The sequence below is a fragment of the Salvelinus namaycush genome, chromosome 25 (genome assembly GCF_016432855.1).
Source record: "Salvelinus namaycush isolate Seneca chromosome 25, SaNama_1.0, whole genome shotgun sequence".
Taxonomy (NCBI): domain Eukaryota; kingdom Metazoa; phylum Chordata; class Actinopteri; order Salmoniformes; family Salmonidae; genus Salvelinus; species Salvelinus namaycush.
This window is the reverse complement of record NC_052331.1, coordinates 15,245,561-15,268,256: the sequence shown is the minus strand read 5'-3', so window position 1 is coordinate 15,268,256 and position 22,696 is coordinate 15,245,561. Positions and strand designations below refer to the sequence as shown.

Below are 22,696 nucleotides of genomic sequence, written 5' to 3'. Positions count from 1 at the left end.
AGCCTGAAACCCTTTCTAAAGACTGTTGACATCTAGTGGAAGCCATAGGAACTGCAATCTGGGTTCTATTTGTTTGTATATCCCATAGGCTAGCATTGAAAAGGTCTGTGACCTAAAGAAAAAAAATTCTGAATGGATTTTCCTCAGGTTTTTGCCTGCCATATCAGTTCTGTTATACTCACATACATTATTTTAACAGTTTTTAGAAACTTCAGAGTGTTTTCTATCCAATTATATCAATTATATGCATATCCTAACTTCTGGGCCTGAGTAACAGGCAGTTTACTTTGGGCATGTCAGTCATCCGGAAATTCAGGATACTGCCCCCTAGCCTCCTATGCACTGCCACTTGGCTTTTTTTTTACACCAACTCTCTTGCAATCCATGTGCTGTTGCAACAGTTCTGCTGCACCACAGTTCAGTCAGTTAATCCCTACTAGGTCTCGGGTGCCATTATTTTAACTATGTGATATTACTCAGCAGCTAGACAGCCTCGGCCTGGGGCCTCATAAATTACGTCATAACTCACCTGACTGATCCAGAGGATGAAGGAGGCAACACGGGTGAAGACAGTGGGTTTCTGGGGGATGTTGCAGCCTTTACCATTTGCAAAGCTGGTGACACACTAGACATACCACCTACCATCTGCCCTGACAGTTCAGTGGCCCACTGGAATCACCCTGGGGAGACACAAGAAGACCAGGGTGGAGGAGATGGGGAAAAAAGCAACTAGACACATTGTAAATAATAAAAAAATGTCTGACGGTAGTACATACACAAAACACGACAAACATGCACTGTACACACCTGCGTTCACTCACTCACTCACGCACACACCCACACAGACATGCACTCATCCACACACACACATACTGTACATTCATACTACAGCACACATCACAACTGCTGCTACCAGAATAGTATTATTATTGCTAAAAACTGTACAATTTGAACACTTGCCCCCCATTCTCCCCTTCCCCAAAACACATGTAAATATTGGATTATAAATTGGACCTTCCTGCTTAATAAATGCTTATTCTGCTGAGCCATTTACTTTATGTTCATATTCTTATATTTTATTATGTCTTCTTGTTGTTGCATTGTCGAGAAGGGACATGCAAGTAAGCATTTCGTTGGACGGTGTATACCATGTGTATCCTGTGCATACGACTAATAAAACTTTCAACTAGAATGCATTCATCCAGTTTGGTGACCTCTACTCACATGACTGGCGGACTTGCGCTCTCCGCCAGCGCAGATCATGGTGGTCTTTGCAGAGCTGCCCCACCAGTCACTATGGCTACAGACACTGTGCTCCACCAGAGGAAGCAGGGCCTGCTGCAGGTGGTTGGCTGCTGCACCACCAGCTGAGAGAGGGAGAGTGAGAGAGAGAGAATGAACAAGTAAAACAAACAACACTGTATAATCATGTAGCCCTATATGTTTGCCATCATAATGTGTTATGGCTACATTTTGGCATTAGATGCCTACATAATGCCTAATAAAGTGAGACAGCAGTAAAAGTAAACAAACAGTATTTGACATGGGCTGCATTGAGTGTCTTACAGTAGATGCGCCCCCAGCCGGTGACATAGCAGGGCTGGTTGTGGGTAAGGATGGCACCGCTCTCTGGAAGGCAGGCCAGCTGGACCTTGTCATTGATCACAGCACTCCTCACCAGCTTCAGGAGGGCAATGTCGTTCCTGAAAGTAATAGGAGAAAGCAAACACCAAAGGAAAAGGACAACACTGTCAGGGCAAGAGGATCTTATGACTGACTTTGACAATATGAGTTCTGTCTGTTTTGTTACAGCCCATGTTTAAACAGCAAAGGTAGATGATAACAGTATCATGTTCTGTTCTGTCGCTGGCTCAGTGCGTTTCAACACCGTCTGCCATTATTTATTCAGCTGTTTGTCTCTGAAAGTGACTCATTATTAGAACCTGTTGTGTACTATATTTCTGGGCAGATCATGAAGGAGCATGAAGGCCTTACCCACATGAGACACAGTTATCGTTCCAGTCAGGATGGAGGATCATCTTGTCCACCATGATGGACTCCTCATAACCCTCCTCTGTATTCATGTCATGCTCTGCCACGACCACTGGATCTGATCAAAGGGATGAACACAGGTGAAAAATATGCAGAAACACTGGTGAAGTAACCTGGTTGGCCCAGATCTGTTTGTGCTGTATAGCCAATTCCCAACAGCCTTAGTTCTCTATACAGCACAAACAGGCCTGGGGCGACTAGGCTACAGGTGAAGAGAATGTTTATTTTACTCCGCTGACGAGTGCAGCATTTGGTCTTACAGTGCCACATGCTGGTAGGGCAGACAGAGTATCAGTGTTTGTTATGCCCTAGTTTGGTGATTGCTAAGGAGTGTGTAAGAGAAAGCTTCTCAGGGAACATTATGGGAACAGTTTTTGTCAGGGTTTCATAGAGCAGCAGGAGAGCCTATATATAAAGGTGTTCAATGTTTCTGTCATACCCCAGCCCTATTTATTTATTGGATGCCTATTATGATACTAGCTATATTTGATAGACTCATACAGCCATTTGCATGGCATATTGCATGCTGGACTCGCGTAATGCAGTGTGCAGCCGTCATGACCCAGTTATCAGCGATGAGCGTACCTCCGCAGGTGGGGAAGAACGACTCCAGAGAAACCTAAGAATAAATGGCAAACCCATACATGGGTCTAAACAGTAACATAATTGTGTGTGTGTGCATGTGTGTGTGAGTCTATATTAATAAACCAGGAATGAAAAGTATGCATTATGTGCTCTCATCGGATAAGTTACAAATCGAAAAACAGGCAGGTCCCTAATCAGCAATTCAGGTCATATAAAGGGACTTGTAGGTCAAGATATGTGGTATAATTAGTTCAGGACTGGGGACATTTGTGAGATTATGCTAAAATACTGTATATGTGTCTACGTATGTCTCCAAAAACGTATGTTACAACAATTTGTCTATTTACAGTATGATACTTTTTTTTGTGTAATAACTCATTAATTAACAACGCAATTAATGTAAGTTTATCATTACGCTGTACGCTTATTCATACTGTAATTCCCAGTCTTACCTGCCATGGCCAGCTGTAGGGCCGAGCTTCTTCCCCGTTCACAACCCTGCTGGTGCTGGGGAGGTAAGTGGGTATGCCACAACCTGAGACTAATGAATACATACAGAGATAATGACTGGCAGTGTAAGTGATCGCTCAAAAACAGCATCACAAAATAGTGTCCGCTCAGGTTCATTACAGGTAATGAGAAAATCCACATATGCCCTATCTTATGAGCTACAATCCATGTTTTGCAAACCACATAGGATTCTATCATTTCAGTGACCCTTTTTTTCTCTCACTTTTCTGTCATAGCTTTGAGAATAAACAATTGAAAAATATAATTCTAATGCACACTCACCTGCAGTGACTGCTAGCACCAAAACAAATGCCAGTTCCAATAATTTCTCAATTCTCCTTTCACCCCAAGCCAAGGTCTATTGTATGAGCTCATAGACCATTATATACCCAGGACAACCTCTTATCACTAGGCCTGCCTGGGATCAGACTACCCACTCTCCACCTGCTGATCAGTTTTTTACAGATGGCATTGAAAAACGATTGACATCATACTGTAATTTTCTAACTGTTATAATAATTGCATATAGGCATTTCTGGATTTAAAGACAATAGTGATTTATTATTTATTAATCATGTGTCACGTTCTGACCTTTATTTTCCTTTGTTTTGTCTTTAGTTAGTATGGTCAGGGCGTGAGTTGGGGTGGGCTGTCTATGTGTGTTTTTCTATGTTGGGGTTTTGAGTTCGGCCTGGTATGATTCTCAATCAGAGGCAGCTGTCAATCGTTGTCCCTGATTGAGAATCATACTTAGGTAGCCTGGGTTTCACTTTTGGTTTGTGGGTGTTTGTTTCCGTGTCAGTGTTTGTAGGCCACACGGTACTGTTTCGTTTGATCATCGTTTATTGTTTTTGTTCCTGTGTTCAGTTTTTGGATTTATATTAAAGACATGAACACTTACCACGCTGCGCTTTGGTCCGATCCTTCTACCACCACAGACGATCGTTACATCATGAACTATTATACAGAAGTAGTAGTTCTAGAGGGGTCTTCTAGAGGAACTTGTCTGGTCAAATAAATCCATTCAATTAATAGATACAAACTGTACTTCGAAAGTACGAAAGTACCTTATCACTCCACGGCGGAAGGTGTCAGTGTATACACGTGTCATTCATTATTTTGTGTTGTCACTACGGAAGTGCGAGACATGGCACTATTGAAAGGAGTGATTTCTGGGTTAGCGTTAAGTGTGGCGGTGGAGCAATTGAAGTTGAAGATTTCTGGTGATGTGACACCTGCCATTTGGTGTGTCTGCTGCATCGCAGACCCGGTGGGGAGCGTGGTGAAACAGAGGAGTCACTGTCAGCACATTTGAGTCAATATCCGACAAAGTCATGTTATACAGTGTATTCGAAAAGTATTCAGACGCCTTGACTTTTTCCACATTTGTTAAGTTACAGCCTTGTTCTAAAATGGAATTTAAAAAAAAATCCTCATCAATGTACACACAATACCCCATAAAGACAAAGCAAAAACAGCTTACATTTTTTTTGTACTGAAATATCACATTTACATAAGTATTCAGACCCTGTACTTGGTTGAAGCACCTTTGGCAGCGATTACAGCCTCAAGTCTTCTTGGGTATGACGCTACCAGCTTGGCACACCTGTATTTGGGGAGTTTTCTCCCAGTTTTGCAGATCCTCTCGAACTCTGTCAGGTTGGATGGGGAACGTCGCTGCACAGCTATTTTCAGGTCTCTCCAGAGATGTTCAGACTTGTCCCGAAGCCACTCCTGCTTTGTCTTGGCTGTGTGCTTAGGGTCGTCCTATTGGAAGGTGAACCTTCGCCCCAGTCCGGTCAGGACATCAATCTGGATCAGGTTTTCATCAAGGATCTTTCTGTACTTTGCTCCGTTCATCTTTCCTTCGATCCTGACTAGTCTCCCAGTCCCTGCCACTGAAAAACATCCCCACAGCATGATGCTGTCACCACCATGCATCAGGTTTCCTCCAGATGTGTCGCTTGGCATTCAGGCCAAAGAGTACCATAAAGGCCTGATTGGTGGAGTGCTGCAGACGGGAGTAAAAACTAACGGGGGCATTGTTTAATGCGTTTCACAGGACAAAACATTCCAAGCATTCCAATATACGTAAGCAGGGGGGTACTACAGGTGCCCTAAAGGGACAAACTAGAATATCAATACACAACATATTCCTCCCCCTTTACTTTTGATACCTCATAAGGAAAAAGTTAATATTCACTGTTTTGCATATTATTTTCCTTTTTAAATAACTGTTCTCTTAATGTAAATAAAGGACGCTTTCAGAATAACCTTTTCTGACCTAGGGAAAGACGGTAGACTGCCTGAGTTCCCAGACTTAACCCTGGGGTGTATTCTGCCCCAATGTCGGAGGTTAGTCTGAACTAAATATTCAACCTTTCAGGGGGTCGTCTTTCTCTTAAAGGGTAATGACGTTGTACAGGTGAGTCTACAGTCACATTGTCTCTGAGTCTGAGTGGTGATGGTGTATGCCCACAATGGGGTGCAACAGTACCCTGAGTAGGCACTCTGCCTGGTTCAGGTGAGTCTGGAGCACTTTCCAAATGTGTAGGTCCTGCAGTGGATGTTCAGGTGATGGCTCGTAGACATGGTAGGTCTCCAGTAGCTGATCTTGGTTTGTCACTTGACAAGAGTCATTTCTGAGGTTGGTTCCTGGCAACAGTTGATCCAAGTGTCTCGTCCAGATGATGTTCTCTGGTCTGTGAAATGTGTAGGACACATGGCCTGTTTGTGTGACCACTGTTGCTGGTTTCCACTTTGGACCTTTGCCGGCAGTTCCGAGCAAGAACTCTCTCTCCAGGTCTGAAGCAATGAAAAGCTAATTAACCTATTGAATGATAAGCATGGCTGGTCAAATGCATTTTCAGCAGGGAACCGATTAACGGTTAACCATCCCTGTGTGTGTGTGTGTGTGTGTGTGTGTGTGTGTGTGTGTGTGTGTGTGTGTGTGTGTGTGTGTGTGTGTGTGTGTGTGTGTGTGTGTGTGTGTGTGTGTGTGTGTGTGTGTGTGTGTGTGTGTGTGTGTGTGTGTGTGCGTGTATTTACCCATTCCGGTCTTGTTCCAGGGGAGAGGAGCAGTTCCCCAGTCCGTAACGTACCTTCTTCGGTGCAATCAAGTCCAACGGTAACATGTTCATCAGGGACTCCTCAGCAGCCTACCCCCTCATCCTATTGCTGCTAATAGACTGTGACATCACAAAGAGGTACAATTCAATTACCACAACATCAGTACAACTTTATGGTTCCTGAGTGGCATTAGAAACTATTGGTACTGTAGAGAAATCCCCATTCACCAACTACTGCACATACACTTGCAGTGACACTAAAGATATGTCATTGAGGGCCTCAGTAGCTTTATCAATACCAATGTCAATTGAGAGTGGAATTATACAGTTCAATTCCACATTGGTAAAAAGGGTGCAAGAAGCCAGTCGAATAGCCAGTGTTCAATGTACATAGGGCAGAAGTCTCTAAGGTAGAGTAACGGGTGGTAGCCGGCTAGCGTTTAAGGTGCAGGGCAGGGTACCAGGCGAAGGCCGGCTAGTGATGGCTGTTTAACAGTCAGATGCCATGGAGAAAGAAGCTGTTTTTCATCCTCTCGTTCTCAGCGTTGACTGACTGTAGATGGTAGCAGGGTGAAAAGGCTGTGGCTCGGGTGGCTGAGGTCCTTGATGATCTCCTTGGCCTTCCTGTGACATAGGGTGCTGTAGATGTCCTGTAGGGCAGGCAGTGTGCCCCCAGAGATGAGTTGGGCTGACCGCACCACCATCTGGAGAGCCCTGTGGTTGCGGGCAGTGCAGTTGCTGTACCAGGAGGTGATACAGCCCGACAGAATGCTCTCGATGGTGCATCTGTAGAAGTTTGTGAGGGTCTTAGGGGCCAAACCAATTTTCTTCAGCCTCCAGAGGTTGAATACGTGCTGTTAACTGGTATCTCTGTTATTTGGGGGCGCTGCTCTATTGCATCCTGCAGTGTGTATGACGTTTGGTGTGGCATTCTTTTATGTTTTTAATTTGTACACTTAGTTTACAAACAATCTGCCAACCATGGATTCACAGTGGTGGGGTGTTGGACTGATTTTGTTGATTGTGTACATACCCGCTACAAACGGACAACATTTTGAAAACGCTCCTGGCAGCGGATTCCAAATACAGCAGGGAGTTCTTACTACAATGCAACTCAAACACAAACGCGATGGACATCCCAATGGCCCATCTAATCCCTGATTGTCTGCGAGTGGATTACAAACCCAAATGCAAATGTTTGAAACGCGGGGGAATCAGACAAAGACTTAAAAAATGAAAGAACAAACTTCCCTTACCCACCACCTTGATGATTAATTAATGCCAGGTCACTGAGGGGGAATGAGGATGAGCTGTCAGCAAATCTGCGCTTCCAACACGAATATCGGGAGGCCTGTTTGCTTGGCTGGATGACAGTCCTGGACAGAGAAGTGGAACCGGCCGGCTTCACTCTGGTCAGAGCGGACCGTGATCTGACAGTCACAGGGAAACTTCACGGCGGGGGCGTCTGCCTGCTTGTCAGGGACCAGTGGTGTAAATCGATCCTGGTAAGAGAGAGACTCTGTATCCCCGACATTGAACTGCTTTCTGTGTCACTGCGACCCTACTATCTGCCCAGTGAGTTCCCCCAATTGTTTGTTACTGTTGTGTACATTCAACCTAAAGCTAATATAACAAAGGCATCAGATATTATTTATAATCTGTCACAGAAACTGGAATCCATCTCCCCCGACGCACCCAAATGTATTTTAGGGGATTTTAACAAATGTACCTTGCACAAAGTCCTGCGCACATACCACCAGTATGTGAAATGTCACACTAGGGAAGATAGGACTCTTGACTTGTGCTATGGGACAATACCAAATGCGTTCTCTGCCACCACCAGACCTCCCCTGGGGACATCAGACCACAATGTGGTCTACCTCAGGCCAACCTACTGTCGGCTGCTGGAGATGGAGAAACCCACAGTTCAAACTGTCCAGATCTGGAATGACAACAGTAACACTTGTCTCCAGGAGTGTTTTGACTGTACTATGTGGGAGGTATTTGAGGACAGCAGCTCTGATCTTGATGACAGATGTTGTTTCAGACTATGTAAACTTCTGTGTTGAGTCAGTTGTGCCTACTAAAACCTGTAAAATGTTCCCTAACAATAAGCCTTGGGTATCAAAACATCTAAAATCACTACTTGATAGGAAGAAGGCAGTTTATGCTGAGGGTGATAGACAGGCTTTAAGCAGTGGTGGGCTGTCAGGGCCTGCAAGGCCTTCTCTGCTGGCCTAAACATCATCAGAATATAATTTTTTTTTAAATATATTTTCCCACAAATATGTATTAAATTATTCCCCAGAGTAAGAGTTATACTCTTCATTTCATAGCTTTCCTCTTGGTTGCACTGCTTCCAGCCCCAGGTTGAGATTTGGAGGGCTTGTCTTTATGTTAGATCTTTTATCCAATCACATTCAGCCATCATGTGTTGCCAGGGGTCTAAAATCTGCCCTCAGGCCTTCAGAATCAACAGTGCGGGCGCTTGTCGCTTATAGTGAATGGAAATGAAAATTTAGTGTCAACCAATCAGCTTTAGAGTTGGCTATTGTACGCCTGCTGGCTGGCTCCAGTGTTACACAGGAGCCAGCTAGCAGGCGTAGTGCGTGCACGTCTTTTGATTGGATTACCAATATTGAGAGGCAGGTCCTATCGGCAGATCTAGGAAACTGAATTTGATAAACGAATTAATTTGCGTACTACTAAGCTGTTTTTTCAACCCACAATGGCGGAAGGAGGAGAAGATATCGATTTGGTCGAGGATATAATTATAACGCCATTCTCAAGACGAACTTTTCAAGAAAAGTTAGACATTGTAAGGAGAGGTCGCCCGACGCCACAAAGCCTGTCACAGGCGGGAAAGGGCTTCGTTCGCTCGCCACTTTCAAAGTTTCAACTACGAGCGCTGTCAATGGCTCCTTGGCTCCGAGAAGCACTGCAAACTGTACTGCTGGGAATGCCTATTATTTGGAAGTGATCGATTTGGTGTTTGGAGCCACACTGGCTTTGCAAACTTGAGTTGTCTAACCAAGGCAGCAACGAGACACCAAAGTACGGCTGGGCACTAACAAGCAATGGTGCTTTTGAAAACTTTTGGGGACACCGGAGTGGATCTACAGCTCAAAGAACACGCGCGCAGGGCAACGGAGCTGCACAATGAAAAGGTGAAGGGAAATATTGAAAAGACTCATTGATTGTGTCATGTTTTTGGGTAAACACTGTTTACCCAAAAATGTCAATTTGTCAATTTCAAGGTGACGCAACGCCTGGTTATACTGCGTTTCTGTCTAAATGTATAGTGTCTAGAGCCATGGCATCATAATGAGGTGGATTAATTCGGGTGGGACTGTGTAATACCTCACTGAAGGCCCAGGCCCCAGGCCCACGGCACGCCACTGGCTTTAAGAGATGTGCAACGTGAGATCTAAAGATAGTGTAACGGCCGTTGAATGAAGAGGACCAAGGTGCAGCGTGGTGAGCGTACATAATCCTTTATTAATTATGACGCCGACAAAAACAATAAACAATACCAAACAACCGTGAAGCTAAAGGCTATAGTGCCAACAAACAAAGATAACTTCCCACAAAGACAGGTGGGAAAAAGGGTTCCTAAGTATGGTTCTCAATCAGAGACAACGGTAGACAGCTGTCCCTGATTGAGAACCCTACCCGGCCAAAACATAGAAATACAAATAATAGAACGAAAGAACATAGAATACCCACCCCAAATCACACCCTGACCAAACCAAATAGAGACATAAAAAGGATCTCTAAGGTCAGGGCGTGACAGATAGATACTGGTGGACAAGGAGGCATACAAGCAAAGAGTGGAGAGGACCCTCTCCTCAGGAAACGCAAGGGTGGCCTGGCAAGGGATTAAATCCATGGCTAGTGCCCCCCACACAGGCAGAGGAAAAACCAGTGCTGACCTTGGGAGATATGAGGGCCAGAACATGGTTAATGAACTGAATATTTTCTTCTCAAGATTTGAATCAGACAACTTTGTGTCGGAGGTAAAACAACTGGAAGCATCATTACAAATGTTTGAGAGAGTTAAACAGTCTGATGTTTAAAAGTTGTTCAGGGGATGTAACACACACAAAAACCCAGGCCCAGACAAAATAAGTGGACATGTGTTAAAGCACTCTCCTGAACAATTGGCTGGTGTTTTTACAGACATTTTCCAATCTTCACTCGACCAGCAACACGTGCCAGTATTGTGGAAAAACTCAATAATTTACCAATTCCTAAAGCATCTAATCCCTCTGTGCTGAATGACTACCGCCCTGTCGCCTTGACATCCTTAGTAATGAAATGCCTTGAGAAACTTGTGAAAAGTCATATTCTCAGAGTCACCCAGAAGCTTCTCGACCCATTTCAGTTTGCCTATCAGCCTAGCAGAGGAGCTGATGATGCCATTCTTACCCTATTTAACATCTAGAAGGTGCCAAATCCCATGTTAGGGTTCTGTTTGTTGACATTTATTCTGCCTTCAACACAATCCAGTCCTACATTCTGGCACAGAGACTCATTCGGGACTTCTCCTTAGATGGGGGGTCAAAGTAGGTCCCCACGTGTCAGACATACGCAATACCAACACAGGCTCTCCTCAGGGATGTGCTATGTTTCCACTCCTGTACATCTTGTACACTAATAGTTGTACTAGTTCCCATCCTGACAGACACCTCGTTAAGTTTGCTGATGACACTGCCTTGATCAACGTGTTGCATGATGACGAGGAACATCATGGCCTGGTCATAAAACTGGTCCTAAATGACTTGGTGTGACGAATCACACTTGGTCCTTAATACCAACAAGACCAAAGAGATAGACTTCAGGAAGCGTACAACACCTACCTCTGCTACATCTATCAGAGGTAAGATTATAGAGATTGTAGCGGTATACAAATATCTGGGTGTCCCCTTAGACAAGTTTCAGTGGAGTAAATGTACAGACCTGCAAAAAGAGTCAACAGAGACTGTACTTTCTCAAAAAGCTGGGATCTTTTTATGTTGACTGTACTATAATGACTCTGTTTTACAAATCTTTAATTGAGAGTATTTTAACTTTTTGTATTGTTTGTTGGTTTGGCAATATCACTGTCAGCCAGAAAAATATGCTGAGAAGGATTATCACCACAGCAAGCAAGGTACTTGGAGTCAAACAGACAGGCCTGGATGAGATCTTTAAGGTCAGGGCCCTCCGCAAGGCAAAAACATTTTAGACCCAAGCCACCCCCTGTAACAGGACTTTGAACTACTCCCCTCTGGGCGCCGGTATAGGGCACCCCTCAGCAGGAAAAACAGAACTAGACAATAATTTGTGCCAGGTGTGATATCCCTCCTAAATAGCTCAGGTTAATGTTCTTATCGACTCAGTAAGGCCAGCAGGCTAGTCTTTAAAAACAAAATGTTTTATTGGTATGTAACTGTTATGAAAGTTGTATTGTCAATTTCGTTTTGTATTTAAACCCCACTTTAAACGTGTACATGACACTGCAAAAAAAATCCCAATAGGGACAATAAAGTCAGTAAGTAAGTTGTGCCTTCTTCACCACACAGTCTGTGTGAAGTGACCATTTCAGGTCATCAGTGATGTGCATGCCAAGGAACTTGAAGCTTTTGACCCTCTCCACTGCGACCCCATCAATGTGGATGGGGGCATGCACTCTCTGCTGTCTCCTGTAGCCCATAATCAGCTCCTTCATTTTGTTTACGTTGAGGGAGGGGTTATTTTCCTGGCATGACTACGCCAGGGCTCTCACCTCCTCCCTATAGGCTGTCTTGTCGTTGTTGGTAATCACTGTTGTGTCGTCGGCAAACTTGATGATTGAGTTGGAGACGGGTGAACATAGAGTTCAGGAGAGGGCTGAAAGAGCACCCCTGTAGGACCCCGTGTTGAGGATCAGCATGGCGGAGTTGTTGTCGCCTACCGTCACCACCTGAGGTTGGCCCGTCAGGAAGTCTAGGTGTTATGTTGTACAGGGAGGGGTTCAGACCCAGGGCCCAGGGCCCTGAGCTTTGTGTTCAGCTTAGAGGGCACTATGGTGTTGAAGACTGAGCTGTAGTCGATGAACAGCATTCTCACATAGGTATTCCTTTTGTCCATGTGGGATAGGGCAGTGTGTAGTGCAATGACGATTGTGTTGTCTGTGGATCTGTTGGTGCGGTATGCAAATTGTAGTGGGTCTAGGGTGTCAGGTAAGGTGGAGGGGATATGGTCTATAAAGAGCGACTGCCCCTAAAAAAACATCTAATCCCAATGTGTTTAAAGGATCACAGCCGTTTGAGATTGGAAAGCCCTGGACCACAGCCAACTATGGTTTGCATACCCTGCCGAAGGACCAGGTGGTCGTAGTTCGTTGGTCTCCAATGGTGGTGAGTTTACTGGTAGCTAGACCATAGACTGCTGGTTATGTATCCGGTTATGTATATTTTGATAATCATTATCACTATCATCGCTATCATAGCTGACGTTAGCTAGCTACCTAACTAGTTAGCTAACTACCTAATTAGCTGTCTAACATTAGCCTAACTCAATACAACTCCGTTACAACACATTTCAAAAGAAGTCAACTAATTAGTAGGAAAACCTTTTGTCATGATTGTGATGTCACCAGATGTAGATGCAATAATGTTATAACTTTAGCCAGCTAAGATTGAGGGAACCACCACACATTAACATTGCTAGCTATATTTCAAACTTCGCTAGTAACAGTAATAGCAACATTGCCATCTCTCTAAAGTAAATTTGACAACATAATATGTTAAAATTGTTGCTGACACCCTAATGCCTCCAATTTTGGTGTCAGCATTCTGTGAGGATCAACGCTGGAGACAGGAAGCAGGTACAGGGAGAACATTTAATGAGCAACGGACATGAATCAGGACAGGAACAGCGTCTGGACAGGGGAAAAAATAACGACATCAATGCAGACACAGTGAACAAACAGGGGAGCAGACGGTTATAGGCTGGTTATTCAACAAAGGGAAGGAGTCCAGGTGAGTCCAATGAGCGCTGCTGGGCGTAATAATGGTGACAGGTGTGCGTAATGAAGGGTAGCCTGGCGCCCTCGGATGCCAGAGAGGGAGAGCGGGAGCAGGCATGATACTATAGGTAGGAGGTGAAATCTAGTTACTCGTTTAAACTGAGTGGGGATACAGAATGTAATTTATATATCAACATGGCTTCTCTTTGGAGTAATTTGTTGTTATAATCACCTCTGTGTGGTGGATGAACTTTTTAGATCCCAACGAAACGCAATTCATTAATAGAATGATTTTGTTCTATAAAGTGTCTCGCAACTGGCAAGGTGATATCTAGACGTCTGATAGTGGATTTATGTTCTCCAAGGCGAACTTTCAAGGTGCGCAATGTTTTTCCAATATAAATCTTATTGCAAGAACACTGTAACACATAAATAACTCCTTTACTAGTGCAAGTTATACCTTACTTTATCTCATAGGTCCTAGAAGTCTGATGGCATACTAAGTTAGAACATTTCCTTATGGTGCTACATGAGGTACATGATCTACAGGGGAAGCATCCTTTTACGAATTACTCGTTCTCTGTCTGACCACATGTGATTTAACCAATATGTTTGACAGATTTCTTTTGTTTGTAGGTGAAAAGGTGGATTCTGGAAAGCAGGATATAAAGAGGAGTCTGATGATAGTATATACCAGTGTTTATTGACAATAGACTTGATGCCATGGAAGATGGCGCCGACAGAGATGGTCGCCTCGCTTCAGGTCCTTAGAAAACGATGCAGTTATTTGTTTTTTATGTATTATTTCTTCCATTGTTAGCCCAGAAAATCTCAAGTGATATTACATACAGTCGGGAAGAACTATTGGATATAAAAGTGATGTCAACTTACCAACATTATGACCAAGAATACGTCTTTCCCAGAGACCGAACCAAAACAACGTGGTCGCTGCAGGAGAGGCAGACGGAGCGGCCTACTGGTCAGACTCAGAAGGCGAGCACACCATCCACCGCTTCCGAGCATATTACTCGCCAATGTCCAATCTCTAGATAACAAGGTGGACGAAATTAGGGCAGGAGTTGCCTTCCAGAGAGACATCAGAGATTGTAACATTCTCTGTTTCACGTAAACATGGCTCACTCGGGATATGTTGTCAGAGTCGGTACAGCAACCCGGTTTATTCACGCATCACGCATCACGCCAACAGAAACAAACATCTCTCTGGTAAGGATGGGGGTGTATGCCTTATGCCACAGCCGTGTATATCCCCCCTCCATTTTGTTGCTCCCAGCCTATAGACAGAAACTAAAACAGAAAACGCTCGTGCTCAGGTCAATACATTGCTGGTCTGACCAATCGGATTCCACGCTTCAAGATTGCTTCGATCACGTGGACTGGGATATGTTCCGGATAGCCTCAGACAATAACATTGATGTATACGCTGACTCAGTGAGCGAGTTTATTAGCAAGTGCATCAGAGATGTCGTACCCTCTCTGACCCGCTCTGACCATTAAAACCTTCCCTAACCAGAAACAGTGGATTGATGGCAGCATTCGTGCAAAACTGAAAGCGCAAACCACCGCTTTTAATCATGGCAAGGCGACCGGAAACACGACCGAATACAAACAGTGCAGCAATTCTCTCTGCAAGGCAATCAAACAAGCTAAGGGTCAGTATAGAGACAAAGTAGAGTAGCAATTCAACAGCTAAAACACGTATGTGGCAGGGTCTACAGTCAATCACGGATTACAAAAAGAAAACCAGCCCCGTCGCAGACATCGACGTCTTGCTCCCAGACAAATTAAACAACTTCTTTGCTCGCTTTGAGGACAATACAGTGCCACTGACACGGCCCGCTACCAAAGCCTGTGGACTCTCCTTCTCCGTAGTCAAAGTGAGTAAAACATTTAAACGTATTAACCCTCGCAAGGCTGCCGGCCCAGACGACCTCCCTAGCCGCGTTCTCAGAGCATGCGCAAACCAGCTGGCTGGTGTGTTTACGGACATATTCAACCAATCCCTATCCTAGTCTGTTGTCCCCACATGCTTCAAGATGGCCACCATTGTTCCTGTTCCCAAGAAAGCTAAGGTAACTGAACTAAATGACTATTGCCCCGTTGCACTCACTTCTGTCATCATGAAGTGCTTTGAGAGCCAATTCAAGGACCATATCACCTCCACCCTACCTGATACCCTAGACCCACTCCAATTTGTTTACGGCCCCAATAGGTCCATTGACGATGCAATCGCATTCACACTGCCCTATCCCATCTGGACAAGAGGAATACCTATGTAAGAATGCTGTTCGTTGACTACAGATCAGCATTTAACATCATAGTACCCTCCAAACTCGTCATTAAGCTCGAGACCCTGGGTCTCAAACCCGCCCTGTGCAACTGGGTCCTGGACTTTCTGACGGGCCGCCCCCAGGTGTTGAAGGTAGAAAACAACATCTCCACCCCGCTGATCCTCAACACTGGGGCCCCACAAGGGTGCGTTCTCAGCCATCTCCTGTACTCCCTGTTCACCCATGACTGCGTGGCCATGCACGCTTCAAACTCAATCATCAAGTTTGCAGACGACACTACAGTGGTAGTGCTGATTACCAACAACGACGAGACAGCCTACAGGGAGGAGGTGAGGGCCCTCGGAGTGTGGTGTCAGGAGAATAACCTCTCACTCAACGTCAACAAAACAAATGAGATGATCGTGGACTTCAGGAAACATCCAGAAAGCGAAGTCAGTACAGGCGCATCAAAGCTGGGATCGAGAGACTGAAAATCAGCTTCTATCTCAAGGCCATCAGACTGTTAAACAGCCATCACTAACATAGAGACTCAAATTTCTGTCCACTTAAATAAATGGACTTAATAAAGGTATCACTAGTCACTTTAAATATCACCACTATAATAATGTTTACATAGAGGTATCACTAGTTACTTTAAATAACGGCACTTTAAAAGAATGTTAACATATCCTACATTACTCATATATATATATGCTGTATTCTACACAATCTACTGCAACTTGCCTATCTGCAACTTGCCTATGCCATCGCTCATCCGTATATTTATATGTACATATTCTTATTCATCCCTTTACATTTGTGTGTATAAGGTTGTTGTTGTGAATTTGTTAGATTACTTGTTAGATATTACTGCATAGTCAGAACTAGAAGCACAAGCATTTCGCTACACTCACATTAACATCTGCAAGCCATTTGATTTGGTTACAGCTATCATTGAAAGTAAGTATATAGTTGACAAAAAAAAAGTTTTATTCTGTTTTTGTTGGGAGTTAAGTAACTGGCTTCTGTTCAAGGTTTTGACTTAAGCCAGGTATTGGGGTATCCTCTCAAGCAGAAACGCTCAAGGAGAGATTTTCATTGCCTATCATATTCTTCCTCTATGTCACAGATGCGACCCAATCTATGAAGTTGGCTGACTGGTAAACCAATTTTTAGGGGGAGAGGTTGATAAAAATACTAAACTGACAGCTGATAGTTATTTGTAGGTTTTCTATCAACTGTAGTACTTAGAGATTGTCCCTTCTTTGTAACAAGCACATCTAAGAAATGTATAGAGTTAATGTTCTTTTCCGTAGTGAAGGAAATTGATTGTTCTCTAGAGTTAATGTAGTTAAGAAATGTGTTTAATTTAATTTCGGAACAATTGCAATTGCAAAAGCAAGTGTCTGTATAGTGGGTCCAATATTTAACATGATCTTTGTAAGGATTATTTTCATAAATAAAATAAAATTCTAATTTCCCCATGACAAGATTTGCATAGTTCGGAGCTAATGGGTTTCCCATTGCTTTTCCAAAGGTCTTGTAAATTTAAAATAGTTACATGCCGCCCCATTCATTCTCACTCACTCTCATTTCACCAGTGTTCATTTTTTCTGCTACCTGTCATCACAAACATCATCAATCTTTATTCCCACCATCTTCTTTCCAGACACAAATAAATAGTACAAAAAAAGGCTTTTAAAATCCATGAGAATTAAGCAAGAAAGCAATATTGCAGTAGTGAATGGAGACCAACACATGACCATTTCAGGTCTATAAATAAGTAAAACATAAGGTCAGTTACTGCAGGAATTTTGAGTGCACAGTCTGATGGAAAAGTCCAGGTTTATGTATTTTTGTTTCTTTCTTTCTTTCCTGTAGTGAAGTCATACCCCAAAGGGCGCCAGATGGCAATAGAGATTGCATCATCTGTGGATCTGTTTGGGCGGTATGCAAATTGGAGTGGGTCTAGCATTTCTGGGATAATGGTGTTGATGTGAGTCAATACCAGCCTTTCAAAGCGCTTCATGGCTACGGACGTGAGTGCTACGGGTCTGTAGTCATTTAGGCAGGTTGCCTTCGTGTTTTTGGGCACAGGGACTATGATGGTCTGCTTGAAACATGTTGGTATTACAGACTCAATCAGGGACATGTTGAAAATGTCAGTGAAGACACCTGCCAGTTGGTCAGCACATACCCGGAGCACACGTCCTGGTAATCCGTCTGGCCCCGTGGCCTTGTGAATGTTGACCTGTTTAAAGGTCTTACTCACGTCAGCTACGGAGAGCGTGATCACACAGTCGTCCGGAACAGCTGATGCTCTCATGCATGCCTCAGTGTTGCTTGCCTCGAAGCGAGCATAGAAGTGATTTAGCTTGTCTGGTTGGCTTGGGTCACTGGGCAGCTCGCGGCTGTGCTTCCCTTTGTAGTCTGTAATAGTTTGCAAGCCCTGCCACATAAGACGAGCGTCGGAGCCGGTGTAGTACAATTCAATCTTAGCCCTGTATTGATGGTTTGCCTGTTTGATGGTTCGTTGGAGGGCATAGCAGGATTTCTTATAAGCTTCCAGGTTAGAGTCCCGCACCTTGAAAGCGGCAGCTCTACCTTTTACCTTAGTGCGAATGTTGCCTGTAATCCATGGCTTCTGGTTGGGGTATGTACGTACAGTCACTGTGGGGACGACGTCCTCGATGCACTCATTGATAAAGCTAGTTACTGATGTGGTGTACTCCTCAATGCCATCGGAAGATTCCCGGAACATGTTCCAGTCTGTGATAGCAAAACAGTCCTATAGTTTAGCATCTGCTTCATCTGACCACTTTTTTATAGAGCGAGTCACTGGTGCATCTTGCTTTAATTTTTGCTTGTAAGCAGGAATCAGGAGGATAGAATTGTGGTCAGATTTACAAAATGGAGGGCGTGGTGAGCTCAATGAACAGGAATGTGGAAGTACGCATCCTTCAGGTTGAGCATGGTGAACTACTGGCCGCTTGAGATTGCTTGCAACACCCATGCTGACGAGAGCATCTTCAACTTGACCTCCTTTAAACATTTGTTGAGGCCTCACAGGTCCAGGATCGGCCAGAAGCTGCAGTCCATTTTCGGAACTATGAAATACGTAGAGTAGAACCTACTTAGCCATTCTAGCATTCTACCTTTCTGATTATGTCCTTATTCAGCCGGAGCACCTCCTTCCTCACCTCATCTGCCACGAGGTGACCCAGATGCCCAATTAGGGCGGTGGTCAGCATCGGAACTGGAATTTGTATCCCCCCAGGACTGTGTCCAGTACCCAGGGAGAAACGGCCGAAGATGACCGCCAGCACCTCAGGAGGACATCCTTCTAAGCCGCGTGCTGCTGCTTGTAAGGGTGGTCACAATGCCTGTACTTGGGTTGTCAGGGTGTAAAATGCTGGTTCCCATTTCCCTTCCCCTGCTGTCTTGGCGGGGGAGGAGGGGCGCCAATACGTTGCTGGAGCGCCCTCGAGACATGCTGCCCTGTTTTCCAGTTCCTCTGAGGGGTGGCGGTAAGGCGCATAGTTGCCGAGAACTCCTGAAAAGTCTCTCTGTCTTTGTGCAGTTTTGTAGTCTGCTGTATGATGTTGTCAACTCCTGGCCAAAAGGTGGAATCTGGTGTGAAGGGGAGCGCCAAGAATATTTTCTGAACTGGCGGTGGCAGTTTTAACTGTGTCAGCCAGGGATGGTGGCATGAAGTCCCCACTGAAGCCAAAGCCTATCCGTTGACACGTGCCATGTCCGTCTGGAGCATAGTGAGCAGCCTTGAGACCTCTGTAGCCTCTTTAAGAAGCTTGCCACCAGCCCCTGGGAGGCAAGTGATCAGCAGGGCCGAGTCAGGATTGCAGCATTAAAGCCGCATTTACGAGGCTTACCATAATGGAGAGGGTCCCGAAAGAGCTTTGCAGCCATTCATCGCTTACTCTTTCAGTAAGCGGTGGGTGGTCGAACACGGCCCGGAACCGGCGGGTGAACTCGGGGTAGTGATCCCTCGCCAAGTCTGGGCCACTCCACACTGCGTTGGCCCACTCCAGGGCTCAACCCGTCAGACAGGAGACGAGGATGCTCACGCTCTCCTCCCCCGAGGGAGTCGGACGAACGGTAGCCAGGTACAGCTCCAGCTGTAGTAAGAACCCCTGGCACCCAGTCGCCGTTCCATCGTACTCCCTGGGGAGCGCCAGACGCAGAGCACCGGATCCGGACGCCGGATGAGGGGTAGGTGGTGCTGGCGGAAGAGGAGCTGGGGGTGAGGTAGGGAGGCCACTCCTCTCCCATCGGTTCATCCTCTCCATCATCTGGTCCATTGCCGACCCGATACGGTGGAGAATGGCTGTGTGGTGGAGGACTCGCTCCTCCATAGATGGGAGAGGAGGTGCCCGAACATGCAGGGGAGCCACCTTCGGTGGGAGTCGTGACACAACTAAAAGGAAGAATTTTTTACTTCTCTCATTGACTTCTCAAACCCCAAACCCTGGCCTGGTCTGCTTGGTCTGTTTCGCAAGCGTTCCCAGTAGTCTAACAATATTGCACCTTTGGGTTTAAAAACTCTGATAAAACTTAGTGTATGTACACTTCTGACCCACTGGAATTGTGATAGAGTGAATTATAAGTGAAATAATCTGTCTATAAACAATTGTTGGAAAAACTACTTGTGTCATGCACAAAGTAGATGTCCTAACCGACTTGCCAAAACTATAGTTTGTTAACAAGAAATTGGTGGAGTGGTTGAAAAACAAGTTTTAATGACTCCAACCTAAGTGTATGTAAACTTCCGACTTCAACTGTATATATACACCTCTCTCAACGAGTGCAGTGTATGAAGTCAGAACATCTGCTGTCTCAGCCACTGCCTGTCACCAAGGGTGTACTCCAAGGCTCGATCCTAGGCCCCACGCTCTTCTCAATTTACATCAACAACATAGCTCAGGCAGTAGGAAGCTCTCTCATCCATTTACATGCAGATGATACAGTCTTATACTCAACTGGCCACTCCCCGGATTTTGTGTTAAACGATCTACAACAAAGCTTTCTTAGTGTCCAACAAGCCTTCTCTGCCCTTAAACTTGTTCTGAACACCTCCAAAACAAAGGTCATGTGGTTTGGTAAGAAGAATTCCCCTCTCCCCACAGGTGTGATCTCTGAGGGTTTAGAGCTTAAGGTAGTCACCTCATACATGTACTTGAGAGTATGGCTAGATGGTACACTGTCCTTCTCTCAGTACATATCAAAGCTGCAGGCTAAAGATAAATCTAGACTTCGTTTCCTCTATCATCATCGCTCGTCTTTCACCCCAGCTGCCAAACTAACCCTGATTCAGATGACCATCCTACCCATGCTAGATTACGGAGACATCATTTATAGATCGGTAGGTAAGGGTGCTCTCGAATGGCTAGATGTTCTTTACCATTCGGCCATCAGATTTGCCACCAATGCTCCTTATAGGTGTCACGCCCTGCTTTGTATGTTTCTATGTTCTGTTTGGTCAGGGTGTGATCTGAGTGGGCATTCTATGTTGTATGTCTAGTTTGTCTATTTCTATGTGTTGGCCTTATATGGTTCTCAATCAGAGGCTGGTGTTTGTCGTTGTCTCTGATTGGGAACCATATTTAGGTAGCCTGTTTTGTATTGTGGGTTGTGGGGTATTGTGGGTTCCTGTTACTGTGTTCCTGTGTTTTGTGTTGTCACTTTACGGGACTGTTTCGTCTTCGATCGTTTATTTGTTATTTTATTTGTTTCACGTATTCCTATTAAAATGGATACTCACCACGCTGCATCTTGGTCCGACATTTCTTACTCCTCGGATGAGGAGGACGAAGATTTCCGTTACAATAGGACACATCACTGCACTCTATACTCCTCTGTAAACTGGTCATCTCTGTATACCCGTCGCAAGACCCACTAGTTGTAGATTATTTATAAAACCCTCTTAGGCCTCACTCCCCCCTATTTGAGATAACTACTTCACCCCTCATCCTCCACATACAACACCCGTTCTGCCAGTCACATTCTGTTAAAGGTCCCCAAAGCACACACACCCCTGGTTCTCTTGTCTTTTCAGTTCGCTGCAGCTAGCGATTGGAACGAGCTGCAACAAACACTCAAACTGGACAGTTTTATCTAAATCTCTTCATTCAAAGACTCAATCATAGACACTCTTACTGACAGTTGTGGCTGCTTTGCGTGATGTATTGTTGTCTCTACCTTCTTGCCCTTTGTGCTGTTGTCTGTGCCCAATAATGTTTGTACCCTGTTTTGTGATGCAATCATGTTATGCTGCTGCCATGTTGTGTTGCTACCATGCTGTATTAGGTATTAGGTGCTACCATTAGGTCTCTCTTCATGTAGTGTTGTTTTGTCTCTCTTGTCGTGATGTGTGTTTTGTCCTATATTTTTATTAAGTTTATTTTCATTTTTATTCCCAGACCCCGTCCCCGCAGGAGGCCTTTTGCCTTTTCATAGGTCATCATTGTAAATATGATTTTTTTTCTTAACTGAGTTGCCTAGTTAAATAAAGGTTAAATAAAATAAAATAAATACAGTTGAAGTCGGAAGTTTAAATACACTTAGGTTAGAGTCATTAAAACTAGTTTTTCAACCACTGCACAAATGTTTTGATAACAAACTATAGTTTTGGAAAGTCTGTTAGGACATCTACTTTGTGCATGACACAAGTCATTTTTCCAACAATTGTTTACAGACAGATTATTTCACTCATAATTCCCTGTATCACAATTCCAGTGGGTCAGAAGTTTACATAAGCTAAGTTTACTGTGCCTTTAAACAGCTTGGAAAATTCCAGAAAATGATGTCATGGCTTTCGAAGCTTCTGATAGGATAATTGACATAATTTTAGTCAATTGGAAGTGTACCTGTGGATGTATTTCAAGGGCTACCTTCAAACTCAGTGCTTCTTTGCTTGACATCATGGGAAAATCAAAAAAAATTGTAGACCTCCACAAGTCTGGTTCATCCTTAGGAGCAATTTCCAAATGCCTGAACGTACCACGTTCATCTGTACAAACAATAGTACTCAAGTATAAACACCATGGGACCACGCAGCTGTCATACCACTCAGGAAGGCGACGCGTTCTGTCTCCTAGAGATGAACGTACTTTGTTGTGAAAAGTGCAAATCAATCCCAGAACAACAGCAAAGGACCTTGTGAAGATGCTGGAGGAAACAGGTAC

At 44.5% G+C, this 22,696-nt stretch overlaps 1 pseudogene; it reads right to left on the bottom strand.

Annotated features, from left to right (window-relative positions):
* Positions 1-22,696, bottom strand: part of LOC120020669 — a 38,517-nt pseudogene that overhangs the window by 13,238 nt on the left and 2,583 nt on the right.